The sequence below is a fragment of the Sus scrofa genome, chromosome 15, assembly GCF_054392235.1.
Source record: "Sus scrofa isolate SSC_HxYL_T2T_F1_AM1 chromosome 15, Sscrofa_HxYL_maternal_Yorkshire_Landrace_v2.0, whole genome shotgun sequence".
Lineage (NCBI taxonomy): Eukaryota > Metazoa > Chordata > Mammalia > Artiodactyla > Suidae > Sus > Sus scrofa.
This window is the reverse complement of record NC_139397.1, coordinates 142491365-142516649: the sequence shown is the minus strand read 5'-3', so window position 1 is coordinate 142516649 and position 25285 is coordinate 142491365. Positions and strand designations below refer to the sequence as shown.

Below are 25285 nucleotides of genomic sequence, written 5' to 3'. Positions count from 1 at the left end.
GGAAGAAAGTAAAAGGAAAATAGTTCCCAGAAGAGGAACTGGAGAGGGTGGAATATAGAGAAAGGGAAAAAAAGTACGAAAAGAAACTTTTCATACTTTGCAATGTGCTGGAGCTCTATCTGTGTTGTCTGGAGATGTGATTACTTTTTCTCATTAATCAGGGATAAAGACTCTTTTTCTGTGATTTTCCTTGACGCCCTCTAGATCATGCTACACTGAAGGAGAGATCTGCCTAGTGTTTCTGGGCAAGGTTGCAGCCACAGGTCCAGCAAACAATAATAAGAGCTAATATTAACATTTATAAACCACATTCCACTGTGCAAAGGGCTGCTACTACTTGATTTCATAGGAACCTGAGACCAATTCCCTGGAGTGGATTTTTATCATCCACATTGTACAGATGAGACAACGAAGACTCAGGGAGATGAATTCAAGGGCACAGGACCACCTGGCTGGTGCAGGGAATCCAGGATGAAACGCTAGCATTCTGACTTAGGGGTTTCAGTGCTTCCACCACCCCACACTGCTGCTCTGCCATTCCACGTGGCCTCTGCATTCCCTGGCAGGCAGCCGCTTCCTCTAGATTTAGAATCAGCTTTCCCTGTTGGCATCTCTTAGGGAAGGCAGCCCCAGGGCTTTCCTTATCGGTTTGTGGTTGCTAGAATTCTCTTACCATGAAAAGGGCTTTATTTCTTGGCATCTAATCCCCTTCCTTATCTACTCCCTCTTCTCCAAGATTTCACTGGGCTTCCTGTTGGTCTTGAGTTATGAACACCCTGCGTTGACAACGGGAGTCAATTTCTGCCTTTGATTCTAAGGAGAATCCATGGAATGAATTCTACAAAATGGTAAATTGACTGGATCATTACCTCTTAAGTAAGTCCCAGGAAAGGTGATGAAATGATAGAAAAGTTATCCTTACTTTGAGCGGAGGGTGAATAAGCTCTTTGGTTTTTAGTAACACCCATGAGATGATGTCTCACCACAGATAGTAAGAAAGAAAAAAGAAGAAAAAAAATGAAGAGACAGAAGGAGAAGCAAATATCTACACAAACATTGGGAGTCAAAGAGTATACAGAGGCAATAATTTTCTAACCTCTAAAATTTTTCTCTCATTTTTGAGTTAAATTAAGCATTGCTTGGTTGGCACAATTAGCCATTCTACAGAGGCTCTTGCGCACCCCCGAATGCATTAAATCAGTAATTTAAGTGATGGGCTGATGGAGTTAGCAGCTGACAAAATGGCAGATGTAATCAATAACCCACTGGCTCACAAAGCAGTTGATTTGCACTCCCAGTGCCTATTGTGTTTATTTGTTAATCTCCTGTACAGAGTATAGATAAATTACAAAATGGTATTGATCATTTCCTATAGTTTACTTTTCCTTCTCCCAGTAAGCCCTTACGAATTAAAATGGAAAGTAAAGCTTAGGAATTAATAGGTCAAATTTTGTTTTAGTCATGTTTCCCAGGGCACAGTTGCATTTTTGATGGCCCAAATCCCTCCCTCCCTGCTTTAATGAGGCATGCAGTGGTTAATTGTTTCATTCTGTCTTTTTTTTTTTTTTTTTTTTTTGGCTACCCTGCGGCATATGGAGTTCCTGGGCCAGGGATCAGATCCGAGCCACATTTGCACCCTATACCACAGCTGGGGCAATGCGGGATCCTTAACCCACTGTGTCCGGTTGGGGATTGAAATTTGCCGTGGTGCTTCAGAGACGCCGCCGAGCCCACTGTGCCACATCAGGAGCTCCTCACTCTGTCCTATAAATATCATGCTTTAGCTAAAGTGAGACTTTAAGAGGGTCAGAAGCTGCCAATCAGGGACTCTTAGGACTTTCAATCATTTTGTCCCCGACTTCCATCCTTTTGGCGGCTTGTGAGGTCTTTGAATCCCCTAACATGGGAGATTTGGGTACTGGGGTGTGTGTACTCAAGAAACTGATAGGATGAGTTTCATATGCACTTAAACTTTGTCTTTTATAACCAAGCGGCCGTCACTTTATTTTAAGCACTGACGAAAAAGAGGAGCTCTGAGAGGGAACATTTGACTCATCCTTATCTTTACTTGGAGGATAACAATCATCCTTGGAATCCAGGAAGATGACAATAAGCCACCTAACGGTGGATTCATTTGCTTAGCTTCATTAGTAGGACCGTGAGATTTCTTGAGAATAATTAAAATTTGGATTTGGCACAAAGCTTCATTGTTGAATGCAGAAGTTAATATAAGGAGGGATTGTAGATATGCTGGATGGGAGAGTTACAGTGTAGTTAAGGGTGGGAAAATATCTGCAAGGTTTATCCATATAACTTTTTAAAGTTGTCATATCAGTATTTTTGTGTAGTCAAAAATGTCCAAGAGAACAGACACCATGGCATGCTCGTCCTGGGTGGTGTTTCTCCGAGTCGATAGAGGGGAACTTGGTAACTGGAGAATCAGTTACCAATCATTCCGAATTTGCATTGACTTAACGAAGATTTTTAATGTCTTGTTTGCTCTTACTTTCTCTAGACTTCACAAGGATTCCGACCTCACAGTTTTGGTATGCATTTACATAGCATAGCTCAGTTGTCCAGGGGTTTTTCTTTTCTTTTCTTCTCTTTTCTTTTTCTACTTTCCATCCCATCCAAAGTGGAACTGAGATGAGGGATGAGGGCTGGCGAATATTAGGGAGTCATGGGTAGGTCAAGGAATATATGAGCAAGCCTTGTTGCAGCTTCATGCTATTTACAGCTTTTCTCTCTTAAGCTTTCTGATTGGTGTGTGTTTGGCAAGGGTGAGAGACAAAAGGAGGCCATCTTTCCAGTTCCAATTTCAGGGAGAGAAATATGCACAAGAGCTGCAGGACAGGGTCACTGTTATTTAGCACACAGCAGTAATGCTTTTATACCCAATAATCTCATTGAATCCTTTCAATAACTAGGAGAAAGGCAATATTATTGTATTTGATGGGTGAGGGAAAGGAGATGCAGAAAATTTAGGTAATGAGCTCACACTTGCACAGCTGGTGAATGAAAGTGTTGAGTTTAAATCCAGATTTATCTCCTGCTAAAGCCTGTGCTTTGGTTACTCTACTCTGCTGCTTTTTGGAAAGCAAGGTTTTGAGAAGGTAGAGGACAAGGTGGCCACTGGTTATGTGAGTCTTTCTACATTTGTCACATTCTCGTCATATACATCTTCTTCTTGCTTCTCCATCCACTACACTCAAGCAACAGCAACGGAGTGGAACCTAAAGAGATACCGGTTGTCTGATTTAGAAGTAAAAGAAGCTAGTTTTTATTTTATTTTTTTTCTTTTTTTGGCTCATGGCATTCAGAATTTCCCAGACTAGGGATTGAACCTATGCCACAGCAATGGTAAAGCTGGATCCTTATCTGCTAGGCTACCAGGGAACTCCAAGCAGCTAGTCTTATAAATTTCAGAGTGCAATTCTTCCATGTTTCCGCATTCTGAACTCAGAGGCTCAGCTCTGTCCATTGAGCAAGTTATCAAGAAATCATTTAGATGGGATTTCCTGTGATATGTAGATAGATTTTAATTCAAAACTGGGGGGTACGAAAGACCCATTATCTTTTATTTGCATCTCAGTCTCTCTCTGTTGGTCTGATCCAGTGTTTTTCAAACCTTGGCATGAATAACCCTCATCCAAGGGTGAAGCAGTTGGTGTTCTTTGCTTGCAAGTAACAGAACTCTTTTCTGGCTACTGTAAACAACAAGGATTTAGGCAGCTTTCAGAACCCGAGGGAAGCTAGAGAACAGGGACAGAAAAAGGAGAGAGACAGACAGCTCTAGGGGTTTAAGGGGGAGGAACTGACTTTTTTCCCTCTACCCTCAAGACTGTGTTTTAAATTTACCTTGTCTTTAAATCCTAAGATATAAAAATAACCTATGTATAGTAGTCAGAATTCTAAGATGGGCCTTAAGAGTCCCACACCCTGTATACTAGTGTTCTCTAGTATAGAAATAGAATTGATAGGCCATATATATATTGATAATGTGTATATGACATATATATATATATATATATATGTAAATATATATAATATATATTTTGTCTTGTATTTCTGCCATAGACATTTTGCCGTGAGCCTTTTTGCCACAAACATCTTCATGGCATAATTAATTTGTCAGACAATTTTGCCGTAAAAGATAAAACAGCGGGTTGACCGTTTGGTTTCATTTCTCCATGGATGCAATACTCCCATTTGTAAATCACATAAATCTTAGTCCTTATAATAGTCTGTACAGAGATGAGAGGACACGGCAGTCTTAAAACAGTGGATGATAGCCACTCTGCATGAGGACTTGACAGAAAATACAGCGATAAACCTTACTGGAAATGTGAACGAGGAGACTGTCAAGTTTGATTGCACACCAGCTTGCAAATGCTTTGGTGATGTGAAGGCCCAGAGGGGAGCCCATATTTCCCATAGCGTTTGGAAAGTCTAGCAAGGGACATGAGACAACGTGCCAACGACAAAGAAGAGTGTAGGGGTCTTCCACTCACAGATAAGCGTCCTAGCATTTGGAAACTGATGCCCCACTTAATGAAGGAAGAAATTTTAGCAAAAAAAGAAAAAGTGTCATGCTGAGCCAGGAGACAAATTAGCAAGCCCCAAACAAACCAAACAAAAACCAGTATAAATACCATGAATGAAAGACTTGGAGGACGAACGCTTGGGAACCCCCACAAGGTAAAATTAATTATTTGCAGAGTCTTGCCGCAGATCTACACACATTTTAAATGTATTTGAATATTTTATATTTTGCAAGAAAAGCTTTTTAGCGTTGTTATTCATTTCTCATGTTTCATGTTTATGTCCATGTGCATGTCCCTTTCAATTTTTTTGTGGTTTTATGTTTCTTGGAAAAATTGACTTATGGACAATTAGTTACGTGGTAAAACTGTAAAGTCTTTTAAACGTTGTTATTTCTTTTTCATGCTTCGTTATGTCCTTTTTAATGCCCCTCTTTTTTGGTTACTGTTATTTTATCTTTTAGGGCAAAATTGTCTTAACAGGCCATCACTTATGTGGTGAAAATATTTGTGGCGAAAACGCTTGTGGCAAAGATATTCACAGTAAAAGTATCTAGAACCTGAATGTGTATCCACATATACACACAGAGACAGACAGACACACAAAGGACTTATTATAAGAGTTTGGTCCACATGATTAGGAGGCAGAGAAATTGCACCATCTGATGTTCCAAAGCTGAGGGTCAAGGAAAGCCGGTGCTGTACTTTCAGTCCAAACCCGAAGGTTCAAGAGCCAGAAGCACCATGTCCTAGGTCAAGAGAGAGCAGATTCACCCTTCCTCAGCCTTTCTGTTCTGTTCAGGCCCTCAACAGGTTGGGTAATGCCTGCTTGCCATGATGAGAGTAAACAAGTCTACCATTCAATTACTTAACTCCTCTGCAAACCCTCTCACAGATACAAGCACAAATGATGTTTTACCGGCTTCCTGGGTACGCTTTAGCACAGTCAAGTTGACACGTAAAATTTGCCATCACATCCTGGTGTACACATCCCATATAATCCTTTCCCCCACACTCAGGGTGAGATTATGAATATGATGGAATATTACTGGCAAGATCAGGTTACTAAGCTGTTGTCTTTGCGTTCATCCAAAGAGGGGATTATCCTAGGTTTGTCTGATCTAATCAGCTGAGCTCTAAAAAGAGGGCTAAGCTTTTCCTGGGGTGAGAGAGTCTATAAGAAAAAGCTTCTCTTGGTGACCTTGAAGCTGAAAACCACCGTGGACAAGGCCATGTGGCAGGGAGCTGTGGGTACCTCCAAGAGCTGAGAGGGACCTTAAGCAATAGCCAGCCAGAAGGTGGGACCTCAGTCCTGTAGCTGCAAGGAGCTGAATTCTGAAATCAAGCTAGCTTGGAAGAGAACCAAAGCCTTATTGCAGCCCCAGTGGACTCCTTGAGTTTGGCCCATGAGAGCCCAAGGAGAGAATTCAGCCACACAAGGTCTGGAATTTTAACCTACAGAACTGTTGAGATAATTAATGGATATTGTTTTATGCTGTCCAATTTGCGGTAATTTTTTACAGAACAATAGAAAATAAATATATGCCATCAATTTGCTGATAACTCTAAAATTTGTATTTCCAGTCCAGGCCTCTCTCCTGAGCTTTAGTATAATATACAACCATCTACTTAATGTCTCTACTTCCATGTCTAGTAGACGTTGCCGACTGAACATGGGGTCTCCCCATGGGGCTCCCCATCTTCCCTTTCTCCTAACTCACTTTTCCTACAGCCATTTTACATAAAAAATGACAACGCTATACTTCCAGCTGCTTAACCCAAAAGCTTTGACTCATGTTTCATGGTCTGTCCATTGGTTTGAAACTTTGACTCTACTTTCAAAATACTTCCAGAATTAACCACTTCTCACTAATGCCTTTGCTCTCACTTTGATCTATGCCATCGGTGTATTTCACATGGACTAGTGCAAATAGCCTCCAACTGGCCTCCCGGATTTTATCCTGGCTCTCTTACAGTCTATTTTTAATATACCAACCAGAGTGAGGTTGTTACATGAAAGCTCAGTCACTCATCTGCTTAGAACCTTCGATGTCTCTCTGGTAGACCAAGTCATTAGTCCCAATTCTCCATCTCTTCCTTTGCCATATGACTTTGCAGTCCCTCTCACTAGAGGGGAAGCAGGTTGCCCCATTCTTTGATTTATGTTTGGCCATGAACTTGATTTGGGCTGGTAGATAGAAGTGGAGAGAGGTGTGCAGAAGTGACAAGTCTCAGTCCTTAAAAGGCCTGAGTTGTCGTGTGTTTCCACTTGCCCTCTGCACCCTGCTGTCACTGTGAGAACATGCTTGGCTGGTCCAATTGTTCAAGGAGGATGAGAGACACTTGGAGCAGAGAGGGGCCCAACCTGCCACTTCATGCTCTCCAGGTGAGCCCAGCTAGATATGGTTGGTTCTGTGCCAACCAGTAGGCATGTGGGCAAAGGAAATGCTTATAGCATGCTCAAGATTGCTACTTATTAGAGAAATGTGAATCAAAACTACAATGAGGTACCACCTTAGGCTGGTCAGAATGCCATATATAAGTCTACATATAACAAAGGCTGGAGAGGGTGTGGAGAAAGGGAACCCTCCTACACTGTTGGTAGGGGTGTAAATTGGAACAACGCTATGGAAAACAGTATGGAGATTCCTCAGAAAACTAAATATCGAACTGCAATATTATCCAGCAATCCCACTCCTGGCCATATATCTGGACAAAACTATAATTCAGAAAGATGCATTCATAGCAGCACTATTCCCAATAGTCAAGACATGGAAACAACCTAAATGTCCATCGACAGATGAATGGATGAAGATGTGGGACATATGTACAAACTATTCAGCAATAAAAAAAGAAGGACATAATGCCATTCACAGCAATATGGATGCAAGTAGAGATTCTCATACGAAGTAAAGTAAGTCAGAAATAGAAAGACAAATATCATATGATATCCTTATATTTGGGATCTATAATGTGGTACAAATGAACCTCCCTACAGAACAGAAACAGACTCACAGGCGTGCAGACCATGGTTGCCAAGGGGGAGCGGGGAGGAAGTGGGAGTGTGGGGTTAGTAGATGAAAACTATTACTTCGAGAATGGATAAACAACAAGGTCCTACTGTATAGCACAGGGACTGTATCCAATCTCCCGGGACAGACTGTGATGGAAAATAATATAAAAAAAGAATGTGTGTATGTATGACTGAGTCACTTTGCTGTATAGCAGAAATTGGCACAACATTGTAAATCAACCATGCTCTCATAAAAAATACATAATTTTTTTTTAAAAAAAGAAATGCTTATAGCATGCCACAGAAAATCTGTGGTTGTTTCTTTCCACGCAATAGCTAATCGAGACAGGCTCAGAAGAGAAGCCAAGGTACTTCTCAGGGCCCACAAAGCTCTATGCATTCTTGGCCCACCATAGCCCCAGCCTCTTCCTACCAGGCTCCGCTCACTTGCTGTACGCTCTACGCCAGTTGCATGAGCCTCTTTGCTTATCTTTGACCTTGCTGGGCTCACTTCCACTCAGACCTTTTCATTCCTTTTCTTTGAGGGTCTCATGGTCTCATGGCCTGCCCCCCTTGCACGCCCCCCCCCCCCCCCCCGCACCCCGCGCGCCTTTGGGTTTTCACACAAACATCACCTTCTCAGTGAGAACTGTTTGTAATTGCAACCTCATTGAGCCCTGGACCTTCCCTCTGATCTTTTCTCCACCAGAGCTCACATCTTATACTGAGGATGTGACAGGCCCCAGGACCTGACGGAACCACGCAAATGTGGGAAAGAGCATTTGAAGTGACAGACACCAAGCACCTGCCACGTTTTTGGAAAGCAGATTGTAAGTTGGAAATTGTCTGCACTTTCAAGGAAGGAAAAATTCGCAGTCTTTCCAGGTACTGTGACTCAACGTTTAATAGCTTGACTTCCTTCTTTACCAATCTTCTTTCCATTTGGAGCTAACACCAACTTAGGATGTTGATCGTGAAGCTGGCATGGGACCTTTGATGTGTACAGTAAGAAGCACTTGTCCCCTGTGTTCCGTAAACTTTTATCAGCATGCCTTTACCACGGCTTGGTCACTCAATTATTCATTTTCAACACTTTCTGTTCAGGGGGAGTAAATATACTGAGAGCTCTTTATAGATAGTTGTTATTTAAATTCACTCCTTTATTCTGCATTTTGATAATGTGTTTATTGACTTATCTCACCTACTGTCATTAGTTTAAGGCATTTAATGTTTTACTTAAAATTTTGTCGTAGGTATTTCTTTTCATTTTGTCTTTTGTCTTTTTAGGGCTGCAGCCACAGCATATGGAGGTTCCCAGGCTAGGGGTCCAATTGGAGCTACAGCTGTCAGCCTACACCACAGCCACAGCAATGTGGGATCCGAGCCGTGTCTGCGACCTACACCACAGCTCACGGCAATGCCAGATCTTTAACACACTGAGTGAGGCCAGGGATCAAACCCGCAACCTCATGGTTCCTAGTCAGATTGGTTAACCTCTGTGCCACAACGGAAACTTCAGTATTTCTAAGTCCTAGAAATTAGGTTTGAAGGGTCAGAGTATTTGAATCATGATAATAGCAGCAGCAGCAGAAGTACTACTAATAATAATCATAAAAAACCTAGAAACATCCATTTTTGAGAATTTACTATGTGCTATAGATAGTGCTATTCTTCCCTTTAAGTTTTTCAAGTCTCTGATTCTTCTCATGAGGTTTATTTATGGATTTAGGGAATACAAGGGTTTTTTTTGTTTTTGTTTTTAAATAGTTTGCATCTGCGAATCCCAAACTCCCAATTCTTCTCTCCTCAGCCCCTCTCCCCTTTGGTAACCACAAGTCTATTCTCTATGTCTGTGAGTCTGTTTCTGTTTTGTAGATAGGTTCATTCATCTTTTGGATTCCATATATAAGTGATATCTTGTGATATCTATCTTTCCTCTCTCTGACTTTCTTCATCTAGTATGAGAATCTCTAGGCCCATCCATTTTGCCATAAATGGCATTATTTCATTCTTTTTTATGGCTGAGTAGCATTCCATTGTATATATGTAGCACTTTTTTTTTTTTTTTTTAGGGCTGCACCCACAACATATGGAAGTTCCCAGGCTAGGGGTTGTATCGGAGCCATAGCCAGCCTATGCCACAGCCACAGCAAAGCCAGATCCTTAACCCACTGAATGAAGCCAGGAATTGAATCTAAATTCTCGTGGATACCAGTCAGGTTCATTACTGCTGAGCCACAATGGGAACTTCAATGTACCACATCTTTATCCATTTGTCTGTTAATAGACATTTAGGTTGTTTCCATGCCGTGACTATCGTAAATAGTGCTGTTACAAACATTGGGGTGCATGTATCTTTTTGAATTAGAGCTTTGTCTGGATAGATGCCCAAGAGTCAGATTGCTGGACCGTATGATAGCTCTACCTTTGGTTGCTAAGGAACCTCCATACCGTTTTCCAGAGTTGCTGCACAAATTTACATTTCCACCAATAGTGTAGGATGTTTCTGTTTTCTTCAGGAGTGCAGACTTTAAAATCATATGAATGTGGTGTGAATCCCACCTTGACCACTTAACTGGCTGTGTGCTATTGGGCCGGTTACTTAACCTCTCTGCAAAGTGACGATTGCAGTCTCTATTTCGTAGGATTTTTGAGAAACTAAAGTTAAATGCAATGGTATATGTAAAACACTAGATGTGAAGTCAAATAGTCCTCACAATAGATGGTAGCTCTTAGTAATGATATAAAATATTGCATGTTACACGTAGTAAAACATGTGTGTGAATATTATCTGTGTGAATAACCAGAGGGGTTGAGGGACTATGGAAAACTCCTACCCCTCAGGGCTCAAAGAGATCACACACATGTTTTGATGATGACTGATCATCACCATTTGATAATTATTAGTAAATGAGAAGATTAGAAGGATTTACAAAGCCTCTGCCTTTGACCACATCCCTGAATCTAAGACGGGCACACCATCTATTGCTGCTTCTAAACACTTTTTTACTGTCATCACTGAGGTTTTGGTCTTTGAGTTGTGCAAGTACCATCCATAAAAAGCAGAGTTCATGGGAGATGGAGGTTGGAAGACAGGAGAGACACCCTTTAAAAAAATCACTTGCCCAAGATCATTATAGACACTAGAGAGTGATGCAGGAAAATTAGCATCATAATCTATGGAAGGAGAAGGCATGGTGATGATTTTCCCATAAGAAATACATCCATTTTGGAATTCTCAGGAATTTACGACTTTCTCTACCATGAGAGTCAACACAGTTTGGACTTACTGACTCATTGTCTCTGGAGTCTTTTCCTCTGAATTTTAAACCAAGAAAAAAAAAAGGGGGTGGGAGAGAGATAAAGAGGGGTGGAAGAAATGCAAGGCCAAGAGGGAAAACAAAGAGGAAAAAAAAATGAGAGGGAAAGAAAAGGAAAGAGAGAGGTGGGGAAAGAAGTCAGTGTGCTGTTACACTGTTATATTTTATGTTGTTCCAACTGAGTGAAGTGAAAGTTGAAAATATTCTGATGATTCAGACATCCTTGAAAATACCCTATAAAATTTGAGTGGTTTTCTCCCCCAGTCTGGACGCATCTTATTAACCTAACTGCAAGTGTTTATTGAGTATTTGCTGTGTGTCTGAATTTGCCAGGTGCCGGGGTGACAGGTTGGGCTTATCAATGGCTCAGTGTCTGCTCCCTTAGTGCCTGTGGTCTCACTGGGGATTTAAAACAATTAGGAAATTAGACAGCTTACAATCAAGAAATTAAACTGATAAGAAAGGTAGTTTGTTTTAGCTGCACAGGCTTTTGAGAAGAGAGAGAGAGAAAAGAAAAAAAAAAAAGAGTGGCCTAATTAAATATCCTTGGGAAGTTCTGGGACCTGTTGCTTCTAGGAGGATCACTGTGTATTCTTGTATTAAGCTTCCCTCTTACACTAAAGGAACTGTCCAGCCCAGGTTTCCTAAGGGCTGGAGCTGCCTAGGCTGTATGTGGGGAGCTTATTATTGAGTGTGAACCCAGCAAAGGGCAAAGGGGAGTGAGGCTGGAAGGAAGGAGAGGAAGCCAAGCGTGTGTTACTGTCTGAGTTTCCACCACAAAGGCCACCTGTCAACCATGTGGGGCTTTCTGCTGGAAAATGAAAGCAAATCATGAGAAAGTTGGGTGAGAAGTTGAGAAAGAAATCTTGGGAGCATCGTTTCAGCTGATGCGTGGAGTCCTACCAAGTGTGTCTCAAAATTGTCTACCTAGAGGATAAAAAAGAGAACATTGATCCACTGGCTCCTGAACTGCCTTGGTCAAGGACAACTTCTGTGTGGTGACTCACCACACCCTGGGGTACACATACGTGATAGCTGGGCAGTTTCCATGGGAGAACTGGGCTGCAGGGTCAGAGCCACTCTGAGGTGGGAAACGAGAGGCTCCAGGCAGTGGACCGAAGTGAGGCACCACTTAACTGGCCCCTGTGTCAACCTGGTTTAAATCTTATGGAATTGGACTCCACGGTCAGTGGCTGGAGGAAGTGATGTGCATACAAGTGCTGGCCAATCCAGACACCCGTTGAAGCTTTAAATATTCTTGTTATCTGCCAGCTGGTGGGATTACTATTATTCTGTTGACTATTGGAAAATATAGGGATGCTTTCTGTGAGCGATAGGTATCAGAGTTGGTCTATCATCCGATATAGCTCTATCCAGGGGCTCAAATTAATGTTTCTAAAATCTCTGTTTTTCTCAACTTTGGCCCTACTCTGCTGTGCTTTGGTTTCCTTTTCCAGCGGGCTCTTTTTCCACATGGTAGGAAAAATGAACCATGGTAGCTTTCACTCGTTCACCTGTCTTCCTCTTCCCTTGCTCTCGGCACACAAGCAGACAATTTTTCCCAGCCTTACCTGTGATTAGACGTGACCACGTGATGGGCCCCGGATCATGGAAAGTGGGCAGAGTGATGCCTGCCACCATCCCTCAGGAACATTTGCTGTCTTTCTTTCTCCAGCTGCCAGTAGGCTGCAGGGGATCCAGTGAGAACTCCATGGCCCTGGGATGGAGCGAACCTGGGTTTCCAAGTCACTGCATAGAAGGTCACCTATCATGTACCCACCCTGGAGTGTTAGGAAGAACACTTCTGTTGTGTTTTAACCTACTGAAATTTTGGTGTGTTTTTGTTTTTGTTTTTGTTTTGCTGCAGTAGTTATCCTCCCTTTATACCCTCTCATAATCCATGTGTCTCCACCAATTCTAGAAAGAATTCTCATGATCTCAACAAGGGCTTTTTTTTTTTTTTTTTTTTTTTTTTTTGCTTTTTAGGGATGCAGCCACAGCATATGGAAGTTCCAAGGCCAGGGGTTGAATCAGAGCTGCAGCTGCTGGCCTAAGCCACAGCCATAGCAACACCAGATCTGAGCCACATCTACAACCTACAATACAGCTCATGGCAGTGCTCGATCCCTAACCCACTGAGCAAGGCCATGCATAGAACTCATGTCCTCATGGATACTAGTTGGGTTCATTTCTGCTGAGCCATGATGGGAACTCCACCTCCAGCTATTTGACAACATACTGGACTAATGGAAGTTTCCATGAGGTGAGGAGCAAGTGGAGACAATTGATTCCCCTCCAGAAACAGATGGAATGGGACCAAATCATTTGTAAAGTGAAGAGAGAAGAGACAGGGAAAAAAAAAAAAAAAGATGCCATGGCAGTAGTTATAGGATCAAACAGCAGCATCATGTTCTGGGCTTGGATTTACCATAACTTGTGTGCAACCTTGGGCATGTGGCTTACCTATTCTAGGGCTTGGTTGCTTCCTTGGTACAATGCAAGAGTGGGGTGAGGAGTTCCCGTTGTGGTGCCACAGAAATGAATCCAACTAGGAATCATGAGGTTGCGGGTTCAATCCCTGGCCTTGCTCAGTGGGTTAAGGATCAGGCTTTGCTGTGGGCTTTGGTGTAGGCCGGCCACTACAGCTCCAATTAGACCCCTAGCCTGGGAACCTCCATGGGTAGGGCCCTGAAAAGACCAAAAAAAAAAAAAAAAAAAAAAAAAAAAAAGTGGGATGAGATGGTTTCTAATGCTTCTTTCAGCTTTGAGAGTATTTTGGCAATCAAATGATAAGAAATTAAGCTGGAGAGGTTCTACTCTTTTCGATGTGGATTGAGTGACACTGTAGAGGTCCTTCTGCTTCCTCATTTTCATAGGTGCTGTGGGAATCATGGGCTGCTGCCACTCATCCTTGGCACTTCCTTTAACTATGTTGATGATCTAAGTGAGAGCCTTGTATGTTGTGGGTCCAGAAGGTGTAGGTTACTTTCACGCAGTGAAGAAAGAACACACAGGCAGCTTTCCCACTATTCTACACACACAGGTGCAGGCTACCTGCCAATGTGTTTCATGCTTGGGCAGGAATGTTTTGAAAGAAGGATGCGAGGAAGTTCTAGGGACAGGTTAGTCTCCCCGGTGGTCCTGTCTCTTCGATCTGAATTTTTCTTCCTAAGCAGAGAGTATGGTGAGGGAAATACTTGTCCTGCCCACTTGATAGATAATTAGTCAAAAAGGGCATTGAATACAGATTTAGAAATGGCAGAGGCAGGTCAGATCCAAGGCTGGCAGCCATGTGCAGAGGCCACATGGGCAGAATTGAGAACAGAAGGGATCTAGCGAGAAGATGCTGAAGCAAAGCAAGCATTTCTAGGAGCAGGGGGCAAGGCAGTGATAGGTGGCATTTATAAGATTTTACAGGGAAAATGGAAAAGGACAAGAATAAACAGTAATAACTATATGCTGAGTCACTTGGAGGTATCCAAAAGTTCTCAGTCACCTCCATAAGAACATGTTGGAATGTAACAGAAGGGGGAAAGGGGGAAAAAGAATCAGCACAGACAATTTTGAGATGCAGACTTAGCTGATCTTGACTAGACGACCTTTATTTCTCTGAGCAGAGACTTTTGGTCACAAATAATATGGTTGTATTTTCAAAGTGAATTCTTTAATTACGTATGCTAATTTTCCTCAGATTAATCTGTTTCGGGGCAAGTCCTTCTTAAGGATCCTAATCAGATATCTTTTTCTATATTAGGGGGTCCTACTTAGAATCTGAGCTGATGTCTTTGCATATTAGGAAGACTAATACTGTAGGGCTCAGATGTCTTGTCATGAGAGACTAAGCTGTGTCCAGGGAGAAGGATGCCCTGGAGAAAAAATCTGGGCTCACATTCTAGTTCCAATAGAAAATGACTCAGTGTTCTTGAGGACAAGGTTAGCCTATGGAAACAATTGCCTTGGTGACAGACCTTATGGTGACAGACCTTATAAATGCACATTTGAGTGGATGGAGGATGTAAAACCAAAACCACGGGGAAAATGGCATTCACTAAAAATGTCCACGGCAGGATTTTCCTGATGTCCTAGTGGTTAAAGATTCAGCATTGGCACTGCTGTGGCATAATTCAATCCCTGGCCCAGGAACTTCTACATGTGATGGACACAGACAACAACTTTAAAAAAATGTCTAGGACATTCCTTCCTCCTTTGACCCAATAAGTATTTGTTGAACACTTGCTCTGTACTAGTAGGGTCGCTTTTCCCTGGGGTATAGTGATGGATTCTGCCCTGGATGAATTCAAGGTGGTACCAACCACTGATGAATACGGCAAGCCAAATGATGTCAGCTAGTGATAAGGAAATAATGAAATGGAGAAAAATTAGGGGCTTGGAGGGGCAGGATTTTATAGTTAAGCCTGAAAGATGGCAAGGAACCAGCCATCAAGGAGTATTTCCAACAGTGGGAAGAACAGTTGCAAAGGCCCTGAGGAGAGAAGCAATCGGCATGTTCTGTAACCTGAAAGGAGGCCAGAGTGACTGAAGCATAATGACCAGGGTTGGGGAGACAGGAAGTGAAGTGGTCATTTGGAGCAGAGTTTCTCAGCCACAGTGCTATTATTGTCTTTCGGGACCGGAAAATTCTCTGTTGTTGGAGGTTATCCCATGCATTGTAAGATATTTTGCAGCATCCCTGGCCTCTACCCACTAGATGCCAGTAGTATCCTCCCACCCACCCCACAGTTGTGACAGCCAAAAATGTCTCTAGACATTGCTACATGTGTCTGGGGGTTAAGAACCAAAAGGGAAGTGGAACATTAAGGAGGGCCACCAGGATGTGAAGTGAAAGAGGAGAAGGGCATGTGTCTACTGGCTGGGCGGTGGTACCCAAATATTTGGTCAAATGCTATCCTGGATGTTTCTGTGAAGGTATTTTTTTTGACAAGGTTACTATTTAAATGATTAGCCTTGAATAAAGTATATTACCCTCCCTAACATGCATGGGCCACATCCAATCAGCTGAAGATCTTAAGAGAAGAAAGGCTGACCTTTCTCCCAGCTGCCTTTGGACTTGATCTGCAACATCAACTCTTCCCTGGGTCTCCAAGCTCATGGACTTGCCCTGCAGATTTTCGACTCTGCAGGCTACACCATGCACATACTCATGGGATCCAGTGTCTTATCAGTGCCACTGCCTGGGGAGGTGGGTTGGGGGCTGGGAGCAACGGGATGAGTGGTTAGAGCCCAACTAATAGCTTTGAGACGAACATAGAGAACAGATGCTTTGTCAGGGAGGGCCAGTTTTTGTGGTGGGGCCAGAGCAGGCAAGCAAGGTGGTAACAGAGGCTCACAGAGAGCTGGTAAAAGATAGTCACATAGAGGTGGGGCAGAGGTCTTGTCCATGGTGCCCAGGAGGTCACCCCTTGGTGGGGTACTTCTACTAATGGGCAGGCAGGGCTTTGAGGAAGGTTGGCGACGACGTCAGAGGAAGTGACAGAAGAGGAAATACAACCACTGCTATTTTGTGATGGTATTTTAACTCCCAGGCTAGTGTGGGGGAACTGGAAATGCAGATACAGATGAACTACCTCTCCTTAGGTGTAACTTGTTGCCTGGTGGTCTCAAAACGGTGCACAGATCAGAGCAGACTCACTGTTTATAACCTGATTCAGAGGTAACAAAACTGATGCCTGGGAACCAGGGACAATTACACATCCATTTCCCACCTCTTGGAGCACTTCAAGAGGTGCTCACATTGCCAGATGAACATACCTGGCACTTAATGGACAAAAACAAAAGGCACAGCATCTCGCAGAATATCTGGAAGTTGTATCCTTTCCCCAGAGAAGCCAGAGGGAAGAGGAAAAGGGGTTTTGTCTCTTTTCCCTGCTAAGAAAACACACAGGTTTCCTGATTGGAAGGGAAGGTTGAAGAGAAGTTTCTTTTTATAGATGTTGGTTTTGGAGTGAGTTCCAGCCGTCATCACAGGTATCCATCTAGTCTCCTCAGTAAACTTGCTGTGACCTGGCCTTAAGGGGAACTTTGGCGGCCTCCACTCCAGGGCTATGTTGCTGACCCAACCTGAAATCCTTCTTTACGTTGAGTCAGCAGCATATCCCATGACTTTTGGGTGAGAGGTTCTTTTATATATGACCATAAAGCAAAAAGCCTTTTCTACATAGTGTTGAATTTCCCAGAGGCTATGACCAGGGATTAGACAGAGGTAAAAAAGTTTAAGAGATACTGCTAAAAAGTGTTGAGTCATGCATAACTTGGCTTAGTCCTGTCCTTCAAGTATTTGTGGAGAGCAAAGAAGACTGTGGGTAATTGGGAATAAAATGTGTGGCTTTTCACACACTGGGCAGCTCAAATGCAAATCAAGTCCCTTAAAACCTTTTAACTTTGATGAACTTCATATTAAAAGACACACACACACACACACACAGAGTCACCTATTTATTTAATTTTTGGCTTGTGTTGCTTCTGCTAGGGACGCAGTGCTCTAAGACCCACGTTATATAAGCACATGAAAGTTTTTCTTAAAAATGATCCCATTTATAATCTAAATATAAAAGTCTCAAAAAAGGCTGTGTCAATACAGAGCTGACCAAATAGATCTGATCTTTACCGTTCTGGCCTTTATTTGTTTGCTTGTTTTGGCCTTTTCATACTCATTCTAGGGCACTGGCTCCCCACTGTTGTTTTCCCACTGACTTGGCTCAGGCCTCACCTTCCTGTAGGTAACGGCAACACCCTGAGCCCTTGGGTGCCACACAGACGCTACTGCTCTTTTCCCTCGAGTGTTATTCTCAGACCCCTCAATCCATGGATGACCCAACATCACGGATGACAAATAGACGCTGGTCTGATTTATAAGACAGTCAGTGCGAAAAGACCACATTCCAACACTTAAATAAACGTGCTGACCTCAAGCTCTAACTGATAGGTTGGTATCCTCCAGGTCTTTTCACTTCAGAGCTTTATTTAACTAGGAGTCATCGTTTGTTCAAACATTAACAAACATTGATAGTACTTAATGAGGGAGTATTCAGAGTAGAACAAAAACTTTGATCTTGGTACTCAGGAAATTTGGTTGTGATCACATCCAACACGTGACATTACTAGCTTTGTGACAGAGCCAATTGCTCAATTTATCATGAGTTTCAGTTTCCTTATCTGTAAAGTGGGGCTAATGATCATCAGCCGCAACTCATGCATAGGGTTGTTGTGATCCCAAGCAATAGGTTGAGGGAGAGTGGTGGTAAGTTTTAAAGCACTGAGTTTCTACAAGATAGCATTTCATCACAAATAATGACTGAGTGTTTATTAATCTGCTGGCACCCTCTGTGCGCTAAGCACCAAGTTATATCCAATATAGAATAAATGGGTAAGACAAGGTCGGGGTTGCACGTGGAGAAGCTCATGGAATGAGAAAGAATTAACACTCTCTGGCCCCTATCTAAGAATTAATGAGAGTTTAAACTCTGATTAATGAGCTTCACAAAGATTTAACCAGTGCTGATGGAATTTTGGTACATTGGGCTCAAGTTTGGTTTTGAGTCAAGGTGGTAAGATTGAAGCCTTTAACTTATTTATTAAAATAGGACTGTTAGGGAACATTCCTGAACATAATCAAAGCCATTTATGACAAACCCACAGCAAATATAATACTCAATGGAGAAAAACTGAAAGCCTTCTCACTCAAATCTGGAACAAGACAGGGATGCCCACTCTCACCACTGCTCTTCAACATAGTTTTGGAAGTCCTAGCCACAGCAATTAGACAAACAAAAGAAATAAAAGGCATTCAAATAGGAAGAGAAGAGATAAAACTGTCACTGTATGAAGATGACATGATACTATACATAGAAAACCCTAAGGACTCAACCCAAAAACTGCTTGAACTGATTAATAAATTCAGCAAAGTAGCAGGATATAAGATTAACATTCAGAAGTCAGTTGCATTTCTGTATACCAGCAATGAAATATTAGAAAAGGAATACAAAAATACAATACCTTTTAAAATTGTACCTCACAAAATCAAATACCTCGGAATACACCTGACCAAAGAGGTAAAGGACTTATATGCTGAGAACTATAAAACCTTAATCAAAGAAACTAAAGAAGATGTAAAGAAATGGCAAGATAGTACACATTCATGGATTGGAAAAATCAATATTATAAAAATGGCCATGCTACCCAAAGCAATCTACAGATTCAATGCAATCCCTATCAAATTACCCATGACATTTTTCACAGAACTAGAAAAAACAATCCAAACATTTATATGGAACCACAAAAGACCCAGAATTGCCAAAGCAATCCTGAGAAGCAAAAACCAAGCAGGGGGCATAACTCTCCCAGACTTCAAGCAATATTACAAAGCCACAATCATCAAAACAGTGTGGTACTGGTACCAAAACAGACAGACAGGCCAATGGAACAGAATAGAGAATCCGGAAATAAACCCTGACACCTATGGTCAATTAATCTTTGACAAGGGAGGCAAGAACATCAAATGGGAAAAAGAAAGTCTATTCAGTAAGTATTGCTGGGAAACCTGGACAGCTGCAGGCAAAGCAATGAAACTAGAACACACCCTCACACCATGCACAAAAATAAACTCAAAATGGCTGAAAGACTTAAATACAAGACAGGACACCATCAAACTCCTAGAAGAGAACATAGGCAAAACACTCTCTGACATCAACATCATGAATATTTTCTCAGGTCAGTCTCCCAAAGCAACAGAAATTAGAGCAAAAATAAACCCATGGGACCTCATCAAACTGAAAAGCTTTTGCACAGCAAAGGAAACCCAAAAGAAAACAAAAAGACAACTTATAGAATGGGAGAAAATAGTTTCAGACGATGCAACAGACAAGGGTTAATCTCTAGAATATATAAGCAACTTATCCAACTCAACAGCAAAAAAGCCAATCACCCAATGGAAAAATGGGCAAAAGACCTGAATAGACTGTTCTCCAAGGAAGATATACAGATGGCCAGCAAACACATGAGAAAATGCTCAACATCACTGATTATAAGAGAAATGCAAATCAAAACTACCATGAGATACCACCTCACACCAGTCAGAATGGCCATCATTAATAAATCCACAAAAAACAAGTGCTGGAGGGGCTGTGGAGAAAAGGGAACCCTCCTGCACTGTTGGTGGGACTGTAAACTGGTACAGCCACTATAGAGAACAGTTTGGAGATAGCTTAGAAACCTATACATAGAACTTCCATATGACCCCACAATCCCACTCTTGAGCATATATCCGGACAAAACTCTACTTAAAAGAGACACATGCACCTGCATGTTCATTGCAGCACTATTCACAATAGCCAAGACATGGAAACAACCCAAATGTCCATCAACAGATGATTGGATTCTGAAGATGTAGTATATATACACAATGGAATACTACTCAGTCATAAAAAAGGATGACATAATGCCATTTGCAGCAACATGGATGGAACTAGAGAATCTCATACTGAGTGAAATGAGTCAGAAAGACAAAGACAAATACCACATGATATCACTTATAACTGGAATCTAATATATGGCACAAATGAAACTTTCCACAGAAAAGAAAATCATGGACTTGGAAAATAGACTTGTGGCTGCCCGATGGGGGAGGGAGGGAGTGGGAGGGATCCGGAGCTTGGGGTTATTGGATACAACTTGGAATGGATTTACAAGGAGATCCTGTTGAGTAGCATTGAGAACTATGTCTAGATACTCATATTGCAACAGAACAAAGGGTGGGGGGAAAAATGTGTACATGTAAGTGGAACTTGGTCCCCATGCTGTACAACACAAAAAAATTAAATAATAAAACAAGAAACAAATTAAAAATAAAATAGGGCTCTTTAAAAAAATTTTGGCCTATGGAGGTTCCTGGGCCAGGGATCAAACATGTACTGCAGCAGTATCCTGAGCCATAGTAGTGACAATGCTGGATCCTTAACCCACTGAGCCATCAGGGAACTCCAAGACTCTCTTTTAAATTATGAAATTAACGGAATTCTCTCGTGGCACAGTGGTTAATGAATCCAACTAGGAGTCCCGAGATTGCAGGTTTGATCCCTGGCCTTGCTCAGTGGGTTAAGGATCCGGCATTGCTGTCAGCTGTGGTGTAGGTTGCAGATGTGGCTCAGATCTGGTGTTGCTGTGGCTCTGGCGTAGGCCAGTGGCTACAGCTCCAATTAGACCCCTAGCCTGGGAACCTCCGTATGCCACGGGAAGTGGCCCTGGAAAGGGAAAAAAGACACACACACACACAAAAATTATAAAAATAACTTATAACTCATTTAAATGAAAGACTACAGAATCACAAACAGCAGAAATTGTGAATCCTTTGGCTTGAACTGGATTTGAACCCCAGCTGTGCTCTTACCAGCTATGGCTGTGACCCCTCAAACTGTCAGTTTCCTCATTAAAGTGAAATGAATAAATACTAAAATAAAATCTTGTGAGAACCAAGAGAAAAATGATTTAAAATGCCAAGCATAATATTTGGTGAGTATTTAATAAGTGCTGTGGTTTTTTTTCTCCTTCCTGTATTTTGCAAGTTAATTTGAATGGAATTAACATTATATGTGATGCACTGATCTGAAAAAAGTTTGATCGGCTGTGAATATATTGTTGGCTCATTTTGGGTCCCTTTAGTGCATAGCAAATGTCCCCAGATCTCCAGGGCCCAGTGGAAGGCCCCTCCTTGCCATTTTACTAACTAACTGTCTCAAGGACTTTTCACAGAGTTGATCATTAACTCCCAGGAAAGGCCTAAGCCTCAAATTATCCTGGCTGCTTTAAATTTTTGAGGAAAAGGTACATTTACAAAATTGTCCCTTTGTTTGCTGAATAACTTTAACCTCCAACCACAGTCATTTTCCTGTGGGCGCAAACACAGTCAAGTGTCCTTCCTGAGTATTTAAAGACTGAAGCAATCCAAATAAGTAGGTAGTGAAGTTTCACTTTCATTTTTCTGCAGTAATGGTTTTATTGGAAATTAAGGAAAGAAAATTTGCCAGTTGGCAAAGGAGCAGAAGAGATATTCGCTTTTATTGAGGTCTCAAGTGTTGTGTCTCAGAGCATATCAGAAGAAAAACTTCTTGGAGTTCCCCTTGTGGCTCAGTGGCAATGAATCCGACTAGTATCCAAGAGGATGTGGGTTTGATCCCTGGCCTCGTTCAGTGGGCTGGGGATCCAGCATTGCCAAGAACTGCGGTGTAGATCACGGCTCAGATTTGGTGTTGCTGTGGCTGTGGCTGGCAGCTACAACTCTGATTCGATCCCTAGCCTGGAAACTTCTATATGCTGCAGGTGAGGCCCTAAAAAGCAAAAAACAAAACAAACAAGAAAAGAAGAAACAACTTTTACACTGATGAATATAGGTTCTTTGCTCCTCGAAGGAGGAGCTCCCGAAGAAAAGTAGCTCTACTGAAAGTATTTCTTGAAAATCTTTGAAGTAGAATATATTTCATGGTATCCCATGAAATGATTGTCTTTGATTTTCTAAAAGCGATGGCATGGTGTTACAAACAGCTGGCATTCTGGTGTCATAAAACAGTTTCACACTGGGCTCTAGACCTATCCTGTGCCCTTGGAAAATTGGTCAGCCTCTCTGTGCCTCAATGTCCTCATCTCTGATGTGGGACAAATACTTGCTGCCTCGGGAAAGTCCGGAGGATGCAGAAGAGTCACATTTCTTGTACCCAGTCAGCATGTAATGAGTCTTGTGTCTTTCACTCTCTGCCTCCCTTAGTTCTACATGGTAGGCTGGGTATGTTTACAACTACACGTCCCTCATTTGTACAGCAGGCTGCAAAGTGTTTCCATATACATTTTCTGCTTTGATTTTTCAAAACAGCCCTGTGACATAGGAAAGGCTGACATTTTACAAATGAAGAAACGGTGCTCAAAGGGCTCGTGAGAATTTGTTGTTTGCTCAGTTGAGCTTTAACTGTGCACATCATTACCTGGGGCAGCTGCTTCGTTGTTTGCTACTCATATTAAAGGGACTGTCCCCCATCTCAGGAGTACCAAGTGGTGGGAGGGATTGCCACAAATGAGCATCAGGCATTCTTGTTGAGCTCTGACTGATGCTACACAGGAAGGTGTACTGAGTCCATGCCGACACTTACCCCTCTCCTGCTGGGTTTAGTGACACAGTCATGAAAGAGTGAAGGTATGATTTTGGTAGATGGAAAAAATGGTCCTAATTTTAAATGTTTGCAATCTGACTCTGAAGCTTTTCTCATCAATAAGTGGTGTTTCTTTGCCCACTTCTTGCATCTAGGCTGGCCTGGTAACGTGCTTTGGCAACGAAATGCAGGGGAAGTAAGAGTGTGTTAGTTCTGACCTTTGGTTCCAAGAGGGCTTGTGTACTTCCACACTCTCTCTTGGAACCCTGGCCAGAAAATTCATGAACGAGGCCAGGCTAGCCTGTTGAAGGACAAGAGATTATGTGGAATCGAGATGCCATTTCGACTGAGACCATTTTAGACTAGTCTACCTCGGCGGGCCTCCTAGCCAGCCCTAAACACATCAATGAACCCAACTGAGACCAGAGGAGCCACTCAGTGGATCACTGATCACAGCTCCAATGACCAAGCTGCAGAATTATGAGTTAAATAAATGACTGCTGTTTTAAGCTGTTGAATTCTGGGCTGGTTTGTTATGCAGAAAAAACTAGCAGATACAGGTATCACTTTATACCAGGAGTAGAATTACTGATATTGACTTGCTGAGCATTTTGTCCCTTCCTGTTTTGGAGCAAAGGATTAAATAGGCTATTTCTGTTGGTGAAATTAATAGGTTTCTTCGACCTAGAATATTTCTCATAGAGTATAGTCCCTAAATGCTCAAAACTGACATATGTATTAGAATAGAGTTTAGTAGTTTGGTAGAACCTTCCAATTTTAGCATAGAAACTTACATGACATGAGACACTAGGCTTTGAATGACTGTGTAAATAGGTGTTCCATGGACCCCTTAAGTGTTTAAGAAGGCGTGGACCCTGGCTTCTTTCTTATTCTTGTTCAAGCGGCGAATGCAGGTTTTAACAGGCCAAGTGGCCTAAGCAGGTGACAACTACATTCTTTTCCTATTGAAATTTCCTATTCATAATTTCCTTGATCTCAGTGGGGTCACTTATCTGAAGAATTATAAGGTATTTAGTGGAAGTGAAAGAATAATTTCAGAGAAGATTCATAGATTTTGATGACTATGAATCATACCTTAAGAATTTGTGGCTGCCTTTGAAGTGCAAACCACAGGAAGTATCTGATTTACTCAGCATCTGTGCTATTCCTGTGGTTCAGTTTCTAAAAGACTTGACAGAGCCAAAAATGAACTGTGCCCACCAAGGAGACCATTAGAAAAAATGTTGGCTCTATTAACCCGAATCGCTCTGAATTTTCTGGCCACAAGGCTGAAATCTTGCTCAAGTTTGGGGTTTGTTGGCTTTGTAGAAATGTTTTCTTTCATGAAACTCTTGAGATCAGAGCTGAGTCTCAGGGATGTAGATTGTGACTCAGAAATGAGATCCACTCCAACTTGAGGTACTTCCGAGATTTTTCAGAATAGCTCAGTTTAACGTAAGTTTTCTTTCTTTTTTGGCCATATCCTTGGCATGTGGAAATTCCTGGGTCAGGGCTTGAACCCGTGCCACAGGTGCGACCTGCACCACAGCTACAGCAACACTGGATCCTTACTTTGCTGTGCCACAGGGGAACTTCCAACAAGAGTATTGACTGGTCCAGGTGAACAAGTGGCTGCCACCTGCCCTACAAGAGTGGATTTTTGAATGTATTTGGTGGAACAACGTTGTGTTTTTTTAAGACTCTTTCATGTAGAGGAAAGAGAACGTGTATCCTAGATTGTCCTCTAATGATAAACCGAACCCAGCTAGTGTACAAATCTGGCAGATATTTTAGTGTAACACAGTGAATATTTCCATGTTCAGGTGAAGGTTCTGGAGGACTAAATATGTAAATTTCTAGGAACTATGTCTCAATTGAAATGATTAACAAATTTGTTGGAAAAATCCAGGGGCTTTGCTGCCTCCCCCCAGTGCACACATTTTTAAAATATTTTCTATTATGATTGAAAAAAAATACTGCTTTTTGATTGACGAATCACTCCTATCCTTCATCAGAAACATCCACCCCCTTTAGACGTCTAGTTTTATTTTGGCAGAAGAGTGATGCTCAGCCTTTCCAAGGGGTTTACATTATGCTTTCGGCTCAGCCAAGCCCAGCTCATTAGACTTCCAGTGAAAAAAATTAATCCAATGACAATTTGATTAGATGATGATGAGAACTGGGCAAGACACTAAATAAAATGATCTGTATTAATCATCTCATTTAGTCCTCCCAACAACCCTGTGAAGCAGGCACTGT

General features: G+C 42.0%; 1 long non-coding RNA gene across 1 annotated transcript in view; it reads left to right on the top strand.

The window, feature by feature from the left end:
* LOC102164493 (uncharacterized) overlaps nt 1–25285 on the top strand; it is a 36271-nt gene that overhangs the window by 1770 nt on the left and 9216 nt on the right. The window contains exon 2 of the long non-coding RNA XR_001301648.3: nt 8264–8439. This is a non-coding gene — a long non-coding RNA (uncharacterized LOC102164493). The remainder of the gene's footprint in view (nt 1–8263; nt 8440–25285) is intronic.